Raw genomic sequence first — 20,367 nt, forward strand, 5'->3', positions numbered from 1 at the left:
AGTTAAAAAAAAGTAGTTCACCCCTTTTAATTAAGTTAAACAAATGTAGAACCTGTAGAATGTAGAATAAATGTAGAAATGTATAAAATCTTTATAAATTTAAACAATGGCATAATTTACATTGTTTCTAGTGGAATGCATTGGTGCATGTTAACATGATAGGGTATTCATTTAATGTAACTCAACCTAAGCACAAGCTCAACTGTAGGGATGCAACGATTATGGATGTACGATTTTAGTCTGAGAAATAATCACGGTTTCATGGTTATCACGATAATTATGCATTCAATAATTTCAAACCCCACTAGTTTAAAAAATCACATGAAAACTTATATTTTAAAGTGTTTTTTATTGCTGCTCAGTAACCAATTAATACAGCACAAAATAATATTAAAAAAAACGATAGTCAATTTCTCTCTTTGTGCAATAAAAAATCATTAAAAAAAATTTACATTTAAACAATTTTACACTGTAAATAAATGAGAGAACAACGGATAAATTTTTTTAAAAATAGTATTTGTCTAATGCAGGGCTTAAAATTAACTTGGTAGCACCGTTGCTCATAAAAAATGTAGGAGCAGTCACCAAAAATGAATGAGCACCACTGCAAATTGTATATTAACAGATGTATTGTATTTTAAAACAACATCAATCAGAACAAAAAAACAAAAACAACTAACCAATTCTGTAATGACTTATGAATTTTGCAATTATTGCACATATTATTCATTCATTCATTCATTCATTCATTCATTCATTCATTCATTCATTCATTCATTCATTTTTTGGATAGTAATTACAAAATATTATGATTACTATGATGATAGTAATACTAACAATGAATAGCATTATCAAGCTGCCTTGAATGTGCTTGAATGTGAGTTATGTGCTATAAACAGTCCAACTGTTACATTATGACAAATAAATCTATGGTTTGCATCAAACAAAAATGAAACATTGCAGTTGAAAATATTCATTTTGCACTTTTGTTTTTATACGAATGTCAATATAATAACCAGAAAGAGCGGACAAAAGAAAGGAAGAAAACTCTCACTTCTGCCACTCCGTAAAGGTTTTGGTTTGGGTTTGTGTCATTTTAAATGCTCGGTCTTGTTATGCGCTGATTTACCTTTTTTTGTGTTTGTGGAAAAAAGCAGGTAAGTCAGGCGGCCCATTGAGCGGCGCGGAGCAGCATTCTCTCGATGACCGCCTGTACAAAACTGCTGTTTGTCATGAGCCAAAGTTTCAATTTAAACTTAGTAAAGTCAAGCTTCTTTGGCAAAGATCTATACACTGTTAGATTTTACATTTAGCATATATTTGCGCTGAAACGCAGTGAATGCAATGCATCGAGAAACGGGCCATTAAACAGCTGATCACTCAAGTCTTTCAGCACTCTCTCCGAAAACACTGGATTGATCTTGGTTGGCAAGTCATATCATGATCGCTCTCATCGGCGCCAATTTTTGTAACTTTAAGTGGGTTTTCAAACCTGTGTACTTTTCAATGCTGCTTCCTCAAACTTCAGCCGTTTGCAATTCCAGCGGTCACAAAAACTCCTATCTTAACCAGTGCACCTGAAAAGTGTGAGCGCGTTGCATGGCGTGCTCGTCCCTCCATTGGAAATAATGAACTTGCACTAGCTTGCCTTGTTTAATAGCCTCAGTCATAGTTAATCAAATGTGCGTGGTTATTAGTCTCAGTGTACGAACTAGCGCACAGTTGGAAAAACTTTGTGTAGTTGCTGCAGTTTTGATTCGTGCAGAAACACAAAGTGGAGAAGAATTTAAGATTAATTAACCGTGACGAATTAAAGCGTGTTTAATAGTGAAACCAGTTAATCACTTCATCCCTACTAAACTGTTCAACAAAATAGTAACCACATAAACTTCAGTATGTTCAATTATTTTAAATCTTCAAAGCTCAACAAAAAAACCAAACAATGTAAAATAACACATTATTTTTTTAATATTTTATATAAATAAATATTTTAATATTAACTCCTCCACTACAATGCTAAATGTCCAGTTCATTTTACAGAAATTCCCTGTCCGGTTAAAGTTAACAAAACTGATTAATATAGTCTAATGAAAAGGAATAAAAATGACATTGCAGAAATGTACATTAAAACTAAGTGAGGTTTAAAACACTGTGATGCACAAATTGCTAAAGACTGTACAACCTGACTAGACTAAATTTTCAGAATGCAGTGTTTTTCACATAAATATCCAAACTCATTGTTTACAGAATGCGACCAAGCACTCAGAAGAGGAGTGACAACCGTATTTAGCTGCAGTGTATATGTGGTCGCAGCCTAATTGAAAGTGTGCAGTGTAGTAATTTAACAAAACAGAGCAGGCCTGCATTCATTGCTCAATGCTCCCTCTACACTTACGCATTTCTGTGCTGTGCGACAGCTGAGATTCTCACCCAAGAATGAACTGTCTAGCTGTGCTCCCACACAGCTCCACTTTGTGTGAAATGATAGTGTTTTCTCTTTTTTTTTTGGCTTCTGTGTTGGTCTCTCTATGATTAAACACTTGTTTGTTCCTCCAGTGTGAAAGAGGATGGTGAGTGGGGAGCAGAACTAATAATTGCAGGATCAGAGAAAGTAGTTAGTGATCAAAATGCTGATTTACTTTTCAAAATATCAACCTGCTTCAGCGGAAATTGAGCTACCTTTCGTCTAATTGTCTTTGCACTGTTCCGCTGCTTAGATGTTGACTGATCGCAATAGGTATTATGCCATTTAATTAAACTGTAACACTGCTAACCAGGTTAGTCATACTTCTGACATGTGCCATTAATTCTGGCCTTCACTGCAGTTTTTTCTATCAACGACAACTCACTTAGACAGGAAGACTATGTGAGTGAAACATCAAGCCAGCCAATCAGACTGGAATCGTTAATTTAAGCCAGCTCTTGCTATTTCTGTTTAAATGCATTAGATGCTCAACAGAAGTATACACTGTAAACCCTAATAAGTTGAGGCTACTCAAATGATGGACAGTGATTTCCTCAGTTCGTTTGAGTAATGGGAAATCGACAACTCAATTAATTGAGTCACCAAATGTGGTCTCTTCATTGAATTAATTTAAACACTTAAGTTATCTGTAATTTTAAAAATGTAAGTACAGAAGACTTAAATGTTTAAGTACAGACCATTTAAAATGGCTGATAGGCTAAACGTCCCAATTTTTTCAGCTTTTATATACTTTACTTACTCCCAGGGCCTTTTATATATTAAAGGTGATATTTATCCACACTATGTTGGCGTTTTATAACATCTCATTTTTACGAGGTGGGTCGTTAGCCCAAACCTCAACCCCCAACCTGGAGAACAAGGACATACATACATACATACAGTCGGACAATTTAGCTTACCAAATTCACCTGTACCGCATGCCTTTGAACCGGAGGAAACCTACACTAACACAGGGAAAACAAGCAAACTCCACACAGAAATGCCTTGTTGTGAGGCAACAGTACTACCCACTGAGCCATCGTGTCACCCTTGCGTGTATCTACTTACTAATTTAACTTTTCTCTTTCGTCAGATGGGTTCAAGTAGTGACTGTCCTGCTGAGCCACAACAAAATTCAGCATCACAAGCAAAATGACCACCTTGTGTCATATAACATGTATCGACCAATCAGCACCATGGTCGAGGCTGAATTTCAAGCGCAACCAATCATTTTAAACAGAGACATTGTGAATCGTTTAAAAAAAAAAAAAATATATATATATATATATATATATATATTAATTAAAAGTTTTTTGCAGTCTAATGAGTAAGTTAAGTTTGTTGGTATTTTAGGTAATGTCAAGTTATATTAACTTAATATCTTTAGTAATGACAACAGCAGGTTTTAAAATGTGGACTTTTCAGCTGACACTGTCCTAACAACACATAACACAACTACATTTCATTGACCAGCAATTTGGCTGTCCACTCCCGATATGACAGCCTTAGCTGACAAGAAAACGTTACTATTTTACGTTTTATCAGTTTATTGGCTAGTTCGTACGAACTTATATGAAAATGTCTAAATTTAAAATGGAGGCGTGGCACCAAACTCTGCCCCAAAACCCAACCATCATTGGGGGGGTGAGCAAATTGTACTAAGTTGTGCAAATGAGATTGTATTTATTCATACGAATTAGCCACTAAATCCAAAGGTTACAAATTGCCATTAGATCATGTTGGATGTGACATTATATTCACATTTAAATACCACAGACAATCAGAAACAGAATAGAAGCTGTTTTTAAAAAATGAAACTTTGATAGGCATTGCTGTCATGGATTGTCAGGACAAAAACTCCTTTTATAATGTGATGAAAATATCTTTTATGTTGTGTTGCAGTATCAGGTCTCATGTAGTTAAGACACAGTGTAAGCCTCAGTGTGCCAGGCTGAAACAATGTATACCCTAAAATATGTTAAATGGATAGTTCATTAAAAAAATCATTTATGTGAAATTATGCCTCACCCTGCACTTGTCAGAAACCTATTTGTGTTTTTTTCTTTTGTACACAAATTAAGTTATTTAGAAAACATTGGGAACATGTAACCATTGACTTCCATATTAACTACAGGTTTCGAACATCTTTTTTTAATAAATTATTTTGAGTTCAACAGAAAAAAAAAGAAAGTCATAAAGGCATCGAACCCTTTTTCAGGGTTGACTAAATGTTCATTTTGGTATGATCTCTTTAACCAAGATGCTATGTCAGCATTAACATGTTCAATCTAAGGTCATGATTTTTTAAGCTCATGTTCAATCTAAGGTCATGAGCACCTGGAGGAAACCTACACAAACACATGGAGAACATTCAAACTCCACTTAGAAATGCCAATTGGCCCAGGCAGGATTTGAGGCGACAGTGCTAAACACTGAGCCACTGTGTCACCCACATACATTTCTCTTATAAACGAAATAAATACACAAAGAAAAGTATGGCAGCAAGAAAATAAGAATGCATCTGATTTTAGGGTTGTGAATATGTTAGCACACACTGTACAATTCTGCAGCCAAAAACAGCATTCAGCTTAAAAAAACTGTCAATTTATTTACTTATTTATTGAAAATCATAACTTGTTTGTACTATACACATGTAGTGTTGTAAATTTGTACTATAATCAGCTTTTCTGTGCTTTTGTTTATATGTTAAAACCTCAACAGAGTAAATAAAAATAAATAAACTTGAGAAAATATCTGTCAAAAACACAGAGCCTCAGAGCAACATAATCCCCACAGGCCAGAGGAACCTCTCAGCTGTTTACAGCCAGAGCAAACCTTTCTGGAAAGATGGCTATTTCAAATTCCTAAAATGTAATGAAAGCAAGTTGTGGCCTAAATTAGTTCAAAATGATGTCACGCCAGGTTGTTCTGTAATTTTGCTTTTAGTGTATCAGGCTTTTAAATGGTTCGCAAAAGACCAGGGGCCTCATGTACGAAGACTTGCTTGGAAATCTTACTAAAACATTGCGTACGCACAAAGCTGTAAATGTGCGTACGCAGAAAAAAATTCAGATGTATGAAACACTGCGTACGCCGAATCTCACGCATATTCTTTTGTACATCTGAATGAACGTGAAACTGAGCGCAACATGCACGAGCACAAAACCCCTCCCTGCCTCCTCCCCCGTATGAATATGCTAATGACTATGCTAATGGGAAAACCCAACGAAAAAGCAACGGCAAAATCAAGCAAAAAGAGAAACTTTGAACAGAATGTGAATTGGAGGTGCTGCTTTCGGAGGTAGACCGGAGAAAAGCGGTGTTATTTGCAAGTTTGTTCTCCGAAATTAACAACAAAAGAAAAAAATAGAGTGGGAGAGTTTAGCTGATGCGGTTAACACAGTTGGGTCTGAACATCGCACTAAGTGCATTTAAAAAAGAAATAGTGTTTAGGTATAAACCTTTATAGGTTTATATCTGTAAAATGTTGCAGTACCCTTAGCAGTCTCAGTGGCGCACCTCATAAGAAGCATATGATCATGTACTGACACGTTCGAGCACACACTCGGTTCGAATCCAGCGTCTGATGATTTCTTTCTTCTTTTTTTCCCCGCTACATATCAGATTTTGCCCACTATTTATCACGAGAAAGACAAGTAGGAATCATCAATAAGTTTGTGCATCATATTTTATTTGCACATTTATTGAATGGAAATGTTTCTGATTCACGCATGCAAATTCATCTTCAGATAGTGTCTTTATAGCAATGTGCGTGCAGTAGATAGCTCAGATTACATTGGGAAAACAGGCGACCGCTGCAAATTGTGCTTTAATGTTTAGCTGGTCAACTGTATGGTATGGACATCTTACATACCTACTATATGAACCCGTCTCATACAGCTGCCATTGCAAGGATCAGACACTTTGTAGAGAAGAATTTAACACAACTGCCTCTAGGAGTCGCCAATGGAAATAAAACAGACACGCACAAAAAATGTGCGTACGCCTGCCAGAAAGCTGCCGTGAACCTGCGCACATTCCCACGTTCAGTTCATTGTTAGTAAATCCAAACGTGAGCGATTCTGAGCGTGAAACTTGGCGTACGCAAAGTTTTTGTGCGTACGCAGCGTTGATACATGAGGCCCCAGCTGAATAGCCTAACACCGCATGAGAAAGATATTTGGTTTCCTGCAGAGATTCAAGCACATGAGAGGTGAGATAGGTGAAACTGTCACAAATATTCTGGGTGAGAACTATTTTAAAGTGTAGAGACCTTTTAAGTCATTTTAATGACTAAAATGTGGGTAATTTAAACGTAAAATTTGGCCTTAGCTTCAGCAAAGGGCATCTTCACACATGAAACTAAAGACCAAGTAAATCTATAACTAGTCTGAAAGCGTGATCAGTTACAATTTATAATAACATAATATCATGTTTCTGTCCCAAGACACTAGACAGACGTTTTTATATATAGGAAAAATGTCATTTTCATGGTGAAACTGCAGGCCAATTTGTTTAATATATCTGTTTAATATAAATTTATATCTAAAAGAGCTCACATAACATTGTGATTAAATGCACTTTTGTCTGTATGAAGTTAAATCTGTCAAACAATGAATGTGTATTACTGCCTTAAATACAAACTTTTCCCATGCATATTAGAATGTGTCCTGCTGAATTAAATTTTACATTGACTAATATTAATTCTATAATCCATTTTTCCATGCTTTACAGAAAACATTCATTAAATTAGGGGTCTCAAAATGAATAGTTTCTTCGATGCACCAAGATGCAGACAATTCTTGAGGTAGCATACTATATTGAGGGATGTCACCGTGAGTAATTAAAATGCTCCAGCCACTTAAAAGGTAGACAATTGTGCACAATTAACTGCTGGGATGGTCTTTCACTGGTACTGCAGGTACACATCCCAGGACTCCCTATTTTAGAATTTAAAGCTGTAAAGCTCAATATCTCTATCTCTCCCTCTCTCACTGTGTACCCTTTGACCTGGTGGCATGTTCTTGAGGTAAAGTTTCTTCTCCACTTTTGGCTGGTAGAGTTTCTGCAGATCGCGTTTTGTCCATCGCATCTTTAATAAATCAGCTGATGGATTTTATTTATTTATTTTCGATCAGCTAATAGATAGCCAGAGCTGTTCTTCAGTGTCTACGTCAATGTTCAGTGAACAGCACTGAGCATTAGAGCCAATCACAGCCCTTTCTGGTGAGAGTGTGAACACAATGGCCAATCATAGGCATTCAAGGACTCGTTCAACAGCATTTAAAAAGCAAGCACGACTATTATTTATTTTTGTGTTACTTTTGTCATCACTTTGCCATAAACAATTAACCAATTTTACTACTAACCATGCTTTAATTCTTCACGGTTATTAATCATAATGGCTTCTCAACAGTGTGTTTCTGCAGGCAAAAAAACTGGTATAACTAAACAGAGTTATGCCAACTGTGCGCTAGTTTTAAATTCCAACTGTACACCCAGCCTAATAGGCATGCACACTAGATTAACTATGGCTGAGGCTATTAAATAAGGGTCTTTCGCATGTTACGTCTTTTGCACATGCAGTTTCGTTATTTCTTTTCTTGGGACATGTTGGGAGTGATGTGAGCACGGTGCGCATGCAGCACAATGTGATCAGGCTGTCCAGGCACACCTAGTTGAAAGAACAGCATAAGCGCACCATGAGTCACATGACAAGAAATGACCGTTTAGTTTCCTACTTTGTATGGAATACACACATTTCTACTCAAAAGACAAAAAAAAAATACTAAATGAAATTACCAAACAAGTCCATAATATAGTTGATCAAAAGTGCCACTGAGACAGAGGTTCAGCAGTCTTTGTCTACATTTTTTTTTCTTTAAAAGAAAGATGCTTAGCTAATATAGTATAGACAAATACTATTTTTTTATTTATTCATTGTTCTGTCATTTATTTTCAGTGTAAAATTATTGCTTATGTTAAAATGCCAAAAATATCATTTATATTTAAGTCCAAACTTATTATTAAGTCCAAAGAGAAATGGACTATTATTTGTTTTTTATTATTAATTTGTGTTGTATTATTTAGTTACTGAGCAGTACTTACTGAGCAGTACTTAGTTACTTTTTTAAATAACACTTTAAAAAATAAGGAGTTTTCATGTGATTTTTTCTAAACTAGTAGTGTTTTAAATTTATTGAATGCATAATAATTGTGATAATCATAAAACTGTGATTATTTCTCAGATTTTAATCATACAACCAAAATCTATAATCATTGCATACCTATTCTTGAGTTTTCTTCGAGCAGGTAAAATTAAAGGTACAGTTCATACATCAGACTGCTTGTATTTAAGTAAAAATTTGTAAATAAAAAATATATGGAAAGCATCATCAATGCACCAAGATATCAAATTAAACCGAATCAATGACATAACTATAACTAAATAGAACCATGAGACCAGTGTTTTTTTTTTCCTTCGAGTCCGAGTCATTTGATTTTGAGAATCTACTAACAACAAAATCTGATCCGATACTTCTAATATACAAAAAAAAAAAAAAAAAGACTTAAGAAGAGTAAAGACACAGATCCAGGATGGAGTCAATCCATTGTGCGGTAAGGCTTAGTAGAGACACAAGACACAACTACGAACGAAGTGAACGAAACATGGGGTACATCTTATAACAGGACAAGAAGTACTTCAGAAATATTTTTATAAAGAGCTGGCAGAGCTTTCTCTGTGAAATAGTGGCAAGACAGCATTTCAAATCGAGGTTTTACGTTTGTTTTTTAAATGTCTTATTACGTAGTTCTGTTAAATCTAGCCTTGTCCTTTCCACCTCTTGCAATACTAAGATAACATATCTCACAATGATGGCAATGGCGAAGTCGTCATCATCAACATTATAATACCTGCGGACCGCAGACATACTCACGCTTTCTGCTTCAAGCTGCTTCCGTGTTCTACTTTGCTGGCATTTTACCAATCTCTACAATAAAGTGATGTCATGCCGCACGAGTTGCTGTTTCTGTGTGAAGTCAAGAAAGAGGTCTAACTCTGTGCCACTGCATAACTATAGACGTTTTTAAAAAAGTAATGAATATACCTATATAGTCGAGTCCTAATTCCGATCGAGTCTGAAACCTCATGATCAGGCCCGATTTCTGATTTCGTGATCGGATCTGGTCATCCAAAATATAAATACAAGCCTGTGTGACTTTCTTTCCTTTAACACAAACGCAAATATTTAAAATGATGTTACCCAAAAATTATCATAAGTATTGACTTCTGTTTTATACATAATATTTATCCAAACAAAAAAACTTTGACAGGATTTTTTTGGGGAACTTTTCCTTTAAGAGGAACTGTACAGGTTTGTAAACTACCACTCAAATGTCTCCTCAAATCTATGTAGGGAATACCAGAAAGGAAACATCTGACCAGGTTGTGTGAGCTCAGTGAGCAGCGTGATGATCACATGTTTGCTCATCATCACTGAAGAAGCATGTGAGAATGACCTCATCATCACTGCACAGCCTTATTCCCATCAACCGGAGTGTGTCATCATTCAGTTAAGCAGTGGAATGGAGCGGCTCCAGTGGTGCAGCGTCTCTTCTGATAAGAACTAACCAAAGCTATTTTGTACTTTACTGCTACTGTTTTGCGAGGGAAGTGTCACGAACCAGAGAAAAGTTCAAGGGAGAAAATTTCGCAAGGGAAGACAGAAAAAGGAAGCAAAAAATCAAAAACAAACCCAAATGAAGAAGTAGCGTAAAATGGAATACGAACAAGAAAAAGAACAAGCACAAAAAAACGTGTCAAGATTCAGTTATTTTTCTTAGGTGTCGTAGTAGATGGAGCTTGTTGTAGGTCTATTCCTCATAGAAGCTGAAGTAGAGCAATAGAGAGCTCATGAAACATTGATAAACTCAGATATTTACTTGAAGCCCCCTCCCCAAACAGAGAAGAGAAAAGGCACATCCCAAATCATAAATTATTAAGTCTCCACTTCTCACTGTGATCCTGACAGACATAACCTTCACTGTTTGATGGGCTCTTACTTAAGTAGGTCAATTAATCTGAATATTTTACCATTATTATTGCTGTTGTTTTGAAGAATTCTGCTTTCTTTACAGTAACAGTAATGATATTAGAAGTACTTTAAATTACAGTAATTATAAATTATACATAATAATTGAGATAAAAATTTTATTAAATTGATAATGTAATGGCAAGAGCTGAATTGCATCCTATATTATGTATTAAATGAGGGTTAAACGAAGAGGAAAACATTGTTAAACACAAATACACTAAACAGGACCATACACACTCTCAGACGAATTTGCAATTCTCGCACACTGATATGATTTGCAAGAATAATCACTGGTATAATGTATAATGATAAATTTTAGCAAAAAACTTAACAACTTAATACCTTAATTGTTTAATGTTCAATGCAATTAAATTTGTAAAAACTAAAAAGTTAACTTAATTTCTTCAAGTTCTTCAACACAAATCGATTTTTTAAAGTGTACTGAAGAAAAAGGTCACCAACAGATGAATTACCAGTTGGTAAACATTCAGGATGCACGTGCAGCAAGATTGCAGAAAAAAACGGGAGCGCTAGCATTTACAGCGAGGGAATGACATCCGATACGGTACAGAGTTTGTTGATGTATTAGAGATGATTTTTTTGATTACATATTTTATATATTATTTACATAATGCTTTCAACGTATTATAACAGCTTGTCACCTAGTGATAAGCACAGTTATTCAGCAAAATTAACGTTAAACTGAGCAGCGTTCGTCTGACAGGTCCATTTGCAATAGCCCCCTCCCATTGGATATTGGATAAGACGAAATAGCCAAGCATCCACCCCCAAATTTACAACTATCTCATTCAAACTCCTAGTGATTTGACAAGAGAGAAGTTAAAGGCCTACAAGTCTTTGGATGCCTACAATTTTGTTCTGTGTGGTCATGTGCAAGAAATAATCTTCTCTGACTACCGGATTCAAAACTTTGTAGTGCTAAAAACCGAGGTCAATCTGTACAAGGCCTGGGTAATCATCAACAAGCAAAACAACTGCATTCTGACACCGAAATGCTCCTGTATGGCAGGGTATGCCAACTTAAATTTTTTCGAACTTCGAACTTTCGAAATTTCAAACTTACAAAGATGTTCATTCATTCATTTTCTTTTCGGCTTATTCCCTTTATTAATCTGGGGTCGCCACAACAGATTGAACCGACAACTTATCCAGCACATGTTTTACGCAGTGGATGCCCTTCCAGCTGCAACCCATCTCTGGGAAATATCTATACACACTCATACACTACGGACAAATTAGCCTACCCAATTAACCTGTACCGCACGTGTTTGGACTGTAGGGGAAACCGGAGCACCCAGAGGAAACCCACGCAAACACGGGGAGGACATGCAAACTTCACAAAGAAGCGCCAACTCACCCAACCGAGGCTCAAACCAGCAACCTTTTTGCAGTGAGGCGACAGCACTACCTACTGCGCCACCTGGGATCCATATTATTGACATTTTGGCACTTGCTCTGTCAACTCTGAACCATTTAACCAAAATATTCCTGCTCTATATTACTTTATAATATTCAATACACTCTTTCATGAAATAAAAAATGATGATAAACTGTCTTAATTCACCTGAAATCATTTAAGCTGTGTATTGATTTAAAACTATTTTAAATAAAGCCAAAAATCTCAACTATAAACAAAAATAGTAGAATTAGCTGATTTATTTTTTGACATTGTGCAAGCTCGATGTTTTACTTTGCTCTCATTCCACACTGATCTACTCCACCATCATCGAACGTTTTACTTCAGAGATGAATTTAGAAGTTAGATATGATGGTCCTTATTTTCAAGTTTTAGTATGAGTGGTTCCTATGGCAGGTGAACTGAATTGGTCATAGTGCAAACAGCAGGGCCGTAATGGAGACATGATCATTACATAACAATGTCAAGCCATGGGCCCTCGATTGGAAGATGAGAAACAGCGAACATTATAATCTCGTCATTAGTGTTAAAGAATTACTGTTATGAGAACAGCTGCAAAAGAGGAAGTGATGTGAGCTCGGCTTATAGGAGAATATTACATCATACCGAGAGAGAGCCAGAGAAAAAGAGCGTGCGAGAGAGACTATCGTGACTGCACTCTGAGGTCCAGATGGCTGTGAGATTTACTCAATCTACCAGATTAACATGGTACAGAATAACTCCCGCTTTCTTTCTCTCATGGATTTACCTGACAACTTCTGTCTCGCTATAAAACCATTTTTACCACTAATGCTGTGCACAAGTTCCTTTGTCCTGGTTTAGAACTGCAGTCAATAAAGTTTAATTAAATCAAATAGTAAAGGAGGTACAATAAATAGGACGCCACTGGTTCCTTCAACACATTTTCAGGACTTAACAGCACAAAATTAATCCCTGCAAACCCCATTTGCAAATGCGCATAAAAAAAACAGTTGATGTAAACGCCATGATGCGCATAAACTTTGAAAATGTGCATAAAAAACTTATGCGTCTAACTGGGTAGGATAAACTTTTTATTCGATAAGAAAAGATGCGCGTAAACTGCGATGGAAACACTTTTACCGTTCATTTATTTGTTTGCTGGAAATTAGAACTAAAATTAGAAATAGTTTTGAAACAGATCTTTGCGCTTAACACATGAAATACGAAATTAAATATGTTGGTTAATGGATGTTTTCAGTGGAGTGAATTTACAAGGTTTCCTTACTCCACGAATGTAAAGAAGCAAAGTAAAGAGTAAAAGTAAAAGTAAGAAGAAAGCAAAGAGGCTGAATGGAGGATACTCGTTCTTTATCCTTGTGCAGATGGTCTGTTTAGCTGTTTTCTCGCTAGTGAAGCGCTCTCTACTTTCTACTTACAAAATCGCCATGTAAATAGCAAATGTGCCATGGCCCGACACAACTGACTCTTAAAGGGAGATGAGACTCTGATTGGTTTAATGCATGTTATACTCAAAACACGCCCAAAACTCATAAAAAAATAAGCAAAAGACCAGCCTGATCTCACGAGAAAAAGTAAGTATTTTACGTTTTGCCAGTTTAGTGGCTAATTCGTATGAATTCATACGAGTTCAGTCGTACAAAATTGTACAATTTTAAAAAGGAGGCGTGGCACCCAACCCCACCCCTAAACCCAACTGTCATTGGGGTATGAGCAAATCGTACTAAATTGTTTGAATTAGATCGTACGAATTCATACGAATTAGACACTAAATCAAAAAGTTACGAATTGCCATGAGATTGTGTTGGTAAGACCATACACTCCAGCGCAAAGACTATTTTCCCATCCTTAAAATAGTAAAAGTGGATTCAAAATGCTTAATGCTTAATGCTTTTGCGCCTTGCGCTTTAGACTTTAGATGGTTAAAATAGGGCCCTTTATCTTTGTTTTATGCAGCAAAATTTAATTTTTTGTTGGTGTGCGAATAACAAAGAATCAGTTATATGCTCTATTTGAATGCTTACGAGGTTTAGCATGACTTTGTCTGTAAATGCTTAGTAAACTTCTAAACTTGATAAAATAGCATAGTGTTCAACCTGGCCAGTGTTTTATTTCTGTTGTTCAACAGATGAGTTGTACGAGGATTATTATGCTACTGTTTTGACAGCATTTGACAGTTTCATACAGATAATATTATGATGATCATTACAATTGTCTTAATGAATGTGGTTTTCTCAGCAACACACTATACACATGCTAGTTTTTAATTGCTGCATATCATTTTAAGTTTAAGCAATGCAGTGTTGCCAGATATATTCATGAAAAAACAACAAAAGCAAAAACATACACCAAAACAAGTTCAAACCTTGTATTATAGGATTCAAATTCTTTTAACCCAACCTTCCCTTCTTCCCCCTTTTTTTAATGCTTTCACATTAAGTATTAAAAATCAGTCATAGATGTCTATGTGCTACATCTTTCTTTTCTTCTAATTTTTTTCCAGTTTACAGAAATCCAATGTTGTAGTGGAAAACTTTAAGTCCAGCATTTTAAATGTCTCCCTAGTTAAACACAGCTGGTTTAATCTCTCAGCTCGTGATTAGAGACTATAAAAAGGAAGGCCTGTTGAAGCTACAAGGGTTGGGAACTCTTGTAGCTTTAACAACCTAGACATGACTCAAAGTACAAGAAATAATAAACATGCTGCCTATCTTGATATTAGTATTCCATGACGACAATGCAAAGACTACAAATACTTTATACACATTTAAACTGACATTATATACACTGTATCCTTGGCACAGATTACATGATTTAAATTTAGTTGCAAAATATAAATTAATACTTAATGCAGAACTATTTCAGTCAAGAGAAGTGATTGATTTTCTGTTTGGTTGTTTGATTAAAAGATGGCATCACTTTAAGTGCTAATGCAGAGACTCAATATACCGATCCACACATTTTCTTTCTCAATTCTTTGTTTACTTAAAGAATAACCAACTGTGTTATTTTCACCAAGATGGGTTTTAAAAATATATATCTATTTGTCCATTGCAAAAGAAAACGTTAACTAGTGTTTTGTGTGAATTCTTTGTTTGTGTTCAAACAACATCTAAGTAATAAATTATGTTCTCATGCAACCTACATGACAATTCAAAGGATGATTAAGATATATAATTAATCCACACATTACATGTGTTAGAATCAGGGTGCATAATCAACACTGCTGCAATATACCGGCAGGCATAAAATGATTATTTTTGATATTTTAAAAGTTCATATACTAACAAATGATTGACACATTTGTTTTGAATTCGTATTTGTACCATTTAAAGATTTCTAGTTCAATCTACAGTGTGAATTGGAAGTATTTAATTCAGTTTAAATGTATTCATTTTTAAACAGACTATAGTCAAAGTTAATCTAATAATATGTTATTTACACAATAAAGTTCTTTAGTATCATGTAGTAGTTAATAATACAATTTTATCAAATTGAAATGAATGCTTTTCTTTTAAAATTCATATTAATTCAAAACCTTTGTTTTAATAAAAAAAACTTCATTTTAAAAACCTTAATTAGAACTTTATTAAGTTTATAAAATTAAACTTATACAACAATAAAAGTTTTTATTGTGTTATCAAAAAATTTGGCGACGCAGTGGCGCAGTAGGTAGTCGCTGGGTAAGAAGTAAGTGAGAAGGTCGCAGGGTTGCTGGTTCGATCCTCAGCTCAGTTGCTGTTTCTGTGTGGCGTTTGCATGTTCTCCCTGCGTTTGCATGGGTTTCCTCCGGGTGCTCTGGTTTCCCCCACAGTCCAAAGACATAAAGGTGAATTGGGTAAGCTAAATTGTCTGTAGTGTGTGTGTGTGTGTGTGTGTGTGTGTGTGTGTGTGTGTGTGTGTGTGTGTGTGTGTGTGTGTTTGTGTGTGTGAGAATGTGTGTGTGTGTGGATGTTTCCCAGAGATGGGTTGCGGCTGGAAGGGCATCCGCTGCGTAAAAATGTGCTGGATAAGTTGGCGGTTCATTCCGCTGTGGCGACCCCAGATTAATAAAGGGAATAAGCCGACAAGAAAATTAATGAATGAATCGATCAAAAAATTTAGATAAACTTTATGATTAAACAATATTGTATTATAATATTGTCATCCGGGCAGTGTGGTGGTGCAGTGGATAGAAAAATCAGCGGGTCATTCCGCTGTGGTAATCCCTGATTGATGAAGGGCCGAAAAAATTAATGAATATTGTCATCCACTACTATGTACTTACATTTAAATGTCCGATATGATTAATTTCTTTTAAATGAATTACACTAAATGGATCATTTTTTTGTGTTGATTTTACAATGTTCTTTCATTCAACCCTTTTTTGTTGAATTCATTTTAATAATAAAAGTTTTTAAAATTTAAAATAAAGGCAAAAATAAAAAAAATAAAAGGCAAAACTTTATTTTCATAAATCTCCACTGACATCACAAACTCTTTGTGACTAAAAGTGTAGTTTCCACTGCCTTGTCCTTTGCTGTTGTAAGCATTTACCGTATATCCTCTGTCACATGTTCTTTAGCTGTAATGCTTTTGAACAGCAATGGTGTGCTTTCTTCCCAGTGCTGACTGGAAGAAATGAGCGTACACACTGAAAGAGAATTTCTCAGAATGAAAAGTGGGAAAGTACAGAGAAAACACTTGAGATTTAAAGTGAGGAAAGAGGATGAATCTTGTAAAACCTAAATAATATTTTTTGTTCTCTCACAAAAAAAGTCAACCGTATAATATATTTAGGTTACATTTTATTTTGATAGTTCCCTTTTTTGTCCAGAAATAACCTTGAAACCCCATGTCAACTAGGTTTCGGTTAGTAGAAAATGTTGCGCAGATATTAAAGCGACAGCCTACTAATACTATAATTACTGCAAGTGAACATGTACAGTACACAATATGTAAAGAGGTAACCAAAATAACAACCTACAATTAAATGCTATTCAAGTAAAACTAATTTATGCAATAAAAAGTTGTAATATTTCGGTAACACTTTAAAATAACTACACACTATAAATCATTTATTAAGCATTAGCAAATAGTGAATTCATTATCTGTTAAGCATTAACTCTACATTAATAATTGTTAGTAAGCAGTTTATAACTGCAGCTACAAATGCTGTATTCTTGACTTATAAGCAGCTATATAATGTGCTTAATAATTGTATTTTCATACTCTGTTAACGATTTATTTTTCATTACTAAATTAAGTATCAAATTATTTACAAAATGTTTGTTTTTAAGAGTAGTTGAGGGTTTTTAGGATCATTCAATATGAGTTAGTAAATGATTAATAAACTATTGAAATCAACATTTATATGTCTTATTATTCAGGCATATACTAATGGTTACTATCTATGTTAATAAATGCTTTATTAACTCAACTTCATGCAGTTTTGTGACCTAATCTAAAGTGAGGACTATTCATGCATTATAAATCCCTTATAAATGACAAATAAAGGCTCAGTTAAATTCTAAACAGGAAAAAAAGACATTATTAATTTCTCTTCATTTAAAGATACACAAATGAAACTGTACTTCAAATGAAAAATTTATCTTTGCAATCTTATCTAAAATAGAATCACTGTAGAGTTTAAACATTGCATCTTATTATAATGTTAAATGATTATATTGTTGTTGTTTTATCCAGTTGGATGTCATATTTTGACAATCCTGTTATTTTGCAATGTTTAAACTTTACAGTATTTTACTTTTTAGAAAGATTTTACAGATTATCGTTCATTTGATTCTGAGCCTTTAATAGTCATTTATAAGGCATTTATAAAGCATGAATAGTCCTCACTTTAGATTAGGTCACAAAACTGCATGAAGTTGAGTTAATAAAGCCTTTACTAACATATTAGTTAACTATTAGTATATGCCTGAAAAATAAGACATATAAATGTTGATTTCAATAGTTTATTAATCCTTTACTAACTCATTCTGAATGGTCCTGAAAACCCTCAACTACTCTTAAATATAAACATTTTGTAAATAATTCGATACTTAATTTAGTAATGAAAAATAAATCATTAACAGAGTATGAAAATACAATTATTAAGCACATTATATAGCTGCTTATAAGTCAAGAATACAGCATTTGTAGCTGCAGTTATAAACTGCTTACTAACAATTATTAATGTAGAGTTAATGCTTAACAGATAATGAATTCACTATTTGCTAATGCTTAATAAATGATTTATAGTGTGTAGTTATTATAAAGTGTTACCCATCAATTACAGATGTTTATCTAAAAACATTAAATTAGCATATATGTACTTTTTGCCAGTGACGGTGCAAGAGAGTGTGAGTGTGTGGGTGAGTACGAAGCTCATTATTCTAGTCACTCATTCTCCAGCACCGTTCCCCCTTTACACCAAAAGGTGGAGAGAAAGACTACTGACAGAGATTGCCCTACACAATCTCTCCCTCCATCTCTCTTCTGCCAATATTTCACAGCACCAGGTAATGCTCTCCGAGACCATTAGGGGAGTGCTATACAGACACTTCATAGTCTATCCGTTAAAAATGCATTTACTCTTGAGCCTCTCTCCTTCTCTGATGTAAAGATTGGTTGTCAAAACATACAGATCTAGAATGACTAGAATGGGCTGAGTGTTGTGATGGCTGAACTTTTTTTTTTTACCCAACTCCTTTACCATGTAATGTGAAATATTCTAAAGGTAAGAACTTTGGGTGGAATGGGCTAAAATGCTGATTTTTTGTTTATACTGGAACAGGGAGTCTGAATGTCCACCATACAGATACGGTTAAAAGAATTCAGCTCAGCAAGCAGAGCAAAAGGGGCAAGCTAGCAGCATCTAGTGAGAGAACCGGACAAAAGCAGATGCCACAAAATGCCTCACTCATCATGCGCACGCACACACACACACACACACACACACACACACACACACACACACACACACACATCGTTCCACTTCCCTCTGCTTGCTCTCCCTCCCTCGTTTCTTTGCTTGCATTTCTCTTTTTCCCCTTCTGTCTAATACGAAGAGCTACAGAGAAGACTGAAAACTTTTCCATCTTTGCCTTCTCTTTCTTTTTTCCTCTTCTGAGCAGAAAGCCAAGCATAAACGGTTTAGTAAAAAACAGTTTTGCTCTAAACTATATAGACTTCATCAAAATGACCAGAAAACTTGGGTTGATTTACATAAAAAGCAGAGTATCTTTATTTGCGACTGCACCCCCAATAATAAAATTGAGCTTTATAGCTGTAATTATTTACAGGTATATTTTTATTACCATGTCATTTAGAACATACAGTACATTAAGTACGTAAAGCATTCAGACCCTCTTACATTTTTCACTCAGTTATATTGCAGTCATCGTGTTGTCTATTGGCCATCAGTGATGCAAGATGGCATCGTCTATCGGCCCAACTCTAGTTTCCACTGTCAAAAGGTACCTAAAAGAGAACCGTACCGTATAACTGTAGCACAACAAAAGGTGAAGCTAGACGCGCAGCTGAACGACAAACAAACGTTGTTGTCTTCTTGAAGACCAGCCGCAAAGCCAAAAAGATAAACATGTTGTACTGTCCTGTTGTTGTTTACTAGGCTGTCTAAAGAGTGAGTGGTTTCACTTTCACCAGAGAGCGTCTATATTTGAAATAACAAACTTTTTGAACTGATATAATAATAATGATTATTATTATTATAATGATAATAACAATAATAACGTGTGAGTGATTATTGAACTGCTTCTGACATCCGATCCTTTAAACGGACAAAAAAAAACAAAGGAGAAGATAAAAAAAGGAGCAAATAATTCTATCAGCAACTACAATGTGAACAAACTGAACTCAGAATGATGGAATTACGTTTAACAAGATGTTAACGTTACATGTGCTGATAAAGAATAAAAATGAGAGGTTTGTACAATATTTTGTATCATTTATGAATCCAGATAAGTAGTGCTCAGGACATTAGTGCTCAGGACCTCAAAGATGGCCAAAGTTTTACCTTACAACACGACAATGACCCTAAGCAGACAGCTAAAATAAAGAAGGAGTGGCTCGACAACAACTGTGACTGTTATTGAATGGCCCAGCAAGAGCCCTGCATAAAACCCAATTGAGCATCTCAAGAGAAACCAAAAATAGCCGTCCACCAACTTAAATGCTTTTAGCAAATGGCTGCAATCTAAAAAAGACTGAAAATTTTAAGGCGGTCTGAAAACTTTCTGTACCCACTGAAAAACCTAAAGCAACATTTACATGGACAACTATATAAAATGCAAACACACCACAAAGCATAATAAACATCTAATATATATATATATATATATATATATATATATATATATATATATATATAGAGAGAGAGAGAGAGAGAG

General features: G+C 35.0%; 2 long non-coding RNA genes across 14 annotated transcripts in view; both read right to left on the reverse strand.

Annotated features, from left to right (window-relative positions):
• Window positions 1-20,367, reverse strand: part of LOC147844026 (uncharacterized) — a 197,511-nt gene that overhangs the window by 121,442 nt on the left and 55,702 nt on the right. The window lies entirely within an intron of this gene.
• Window positions 16,408-19,760, reverse strand: LOC147844027 (uncharacterized). Its single transcript, XR_015491352.1, has 2 exons — window positions 18,242-19,760; window positions 16,408-17,023 (listed from the first exon to the last, which is right to left on the reverse strand). It is a non-coding gene; the product is annotated as an uncharacterized LOC147844027 (long non-coding RNA).

Source organism: Danio rerio, chromosome 5, assembly GCF_052040795.2.
Source record: "Danio rerio strain M-AB ecotype USA chromosome 5, GRCz13ab, whole genome shotgun sequence".
In the NCBI taxonomy this organism is placed as follows: domain Eukaryota; kingdom Metazoa; phylum Chordata; class Actinopteri; order Cypriniformes; family Danionidae; genus Danio; species Danio rerio.